At 39.1% G+C, this 1,600-nt stretch overlaps 1 protein-coding gene across 1 annotated transcript in view; it reads right to left on the bottom strand.

The window, feature by feature from the left end:
- The window catches only part of LOC102026327 (contactin-associated protein-like 4), a 142,102-nt gene that overhangs the window by 104,358 nt on the left and 36,144 nt on the right, over positions 1-1,600 (bottom strand). The window lies entirely within an intron of this gene.

Raw genomic sequence — 1,600 nt, 5'->3', positions numbered from 1 at the left:
AACACTCAGAAAAGAAAAATGGGAGTCATACATACTCAAGGAAGTATGCATGGAGCAGAGTCTGTGTTTTATTTTATCTAACACATATCAGAGCATGACAGCTAGCTGTGGCTCCTGTCTTGTTAAAGTTTCCTTTTTCTAGCTTAGTATAATTGGGGAAATTCATTTATTTTAATATTAACATTGCTGGTCATGTAACTGATATATGATCATTGCAAAAGCTATGAGAGAGGGTTTATACTTTCCGGGATCCATTTATCTGCTACTCAGTATCTATTAAAATTCAACCTGCATTATATAACATCTCAAATGAGAATGCTAGTATACGGTTTCTTTTCCCCACTTTTTGCCACCCACTTTGAGGCTGTAATAAGGGCTGAAATTTTAGATAGAAATTACCATGAATTTACATATACTTTTTATTTGAACATCGTTCCTGACATCTGCGACCTATTTTATGAAATCTTGAATTCAACCTCTGTTCAAAGAGATACCCAATAAGCTCTTGTTATTATCATGAAGGCATATCCCATTGGCTGGTCTGAAGGGACACACCTGTATTAATGAGGGTTTTTTTTTTTAAGATTTAAAAATTCTTTTAATGGTGGAGCCAAACACAGTGGCACTCCAACAGGTGAAAGGCATAACGCCTTATAACTTGTAACTCTAAGCAAGAGAAGGCTGCCAAGCAGGGCCACTCAGTGTTGAACCAGGGAACAAGGTGACAACAAACTGAAGCTCTAAGAGATAGTTTAAGTATCGCAAGTAGGCAAGGTTAGCTAGATCTTTTGGGCTCCCTGTGGATTGGCTAATCTGAATAAATTCTCTGGGATGTTCTGGGACAGAGGTGCTGTCTTTAGTTGTCTGGTACCTGGCTCTGGTGTGATAGGGCTGATGCACAGTGACCCCGGATGGTCAGAGTCCAGTAGAGGAAATAAGTGGGATATTGATATGATCCATCATTAAAGAAAAGGAACTGTCCAGCCTCCAGCCAGGACCTCAAAGCTGCTCAAGCAGTATTTTTAAAAGTTCTATTACAAAAAATATCTTCTACGATGGTATCCCACCAACTTCTGCTTGTGTCATCATGTAATCCCCAATATTATTTACAACACTGTTTTCAGCCTTCTCTTGCTTAGACACTTTCAGATTTTCTTCCTTAAACTGAATCATTGTCAAAAGTCAGTTCCACTCCACTCCATATATCATAAGTACAATACTCTCCCTTTTGAGGTTCAGAATATTTAATACGTATGCTATTTTTTATATAGTGGTTTTACTTTTAATTTTCTTTATATTTGCCCTTGAAGAACCTGTGACAAGGAGCAGAGTTTTCTTGGTCACTAACACAATCTACCTTGTTTAGGTTACAGTAGAATAAAGTACTAGAGCTTCTAGGGCAGTCACGAGCTCTGGTAAATTGTGGGTGTCCATTTCCCTTGCTTAGCACTGCAGTCTGCTGCCCACAAGGGCCACCTATTCTTGTAGCCTGTTTTCTTTGTGAAAATAGTTCTTGGATGATCTGAAGCACACCTTAAATGGCAGTGTGCCACAGACAGCTTGGGGAGTTCTTGAACCTCACTGGGAACTGCTCACATAG

Source organism: Chinchilla lanigera, unplaced genomic scaffold, assembly GCF_000276665.1.
Source record: "Chinchilla lanigera isolate Chin_1 unplaced genomic scaffold, ChiLan1.0 scaffold00083, whole genome shotgun sequence".
Classification (NCBI taxonomy): domain Eukaryota; kingdom Metazoa; phylum Chordata; class Mammalia; order Rodentia; family Chinchillidae; genus Chinchilla; species Chinchilla lanigera.
The sequence above is the reverse complement of the archived record's forward strand: the minus strand, read 5'-3'. Positions and strand labels throughout refer to the sequence as shown.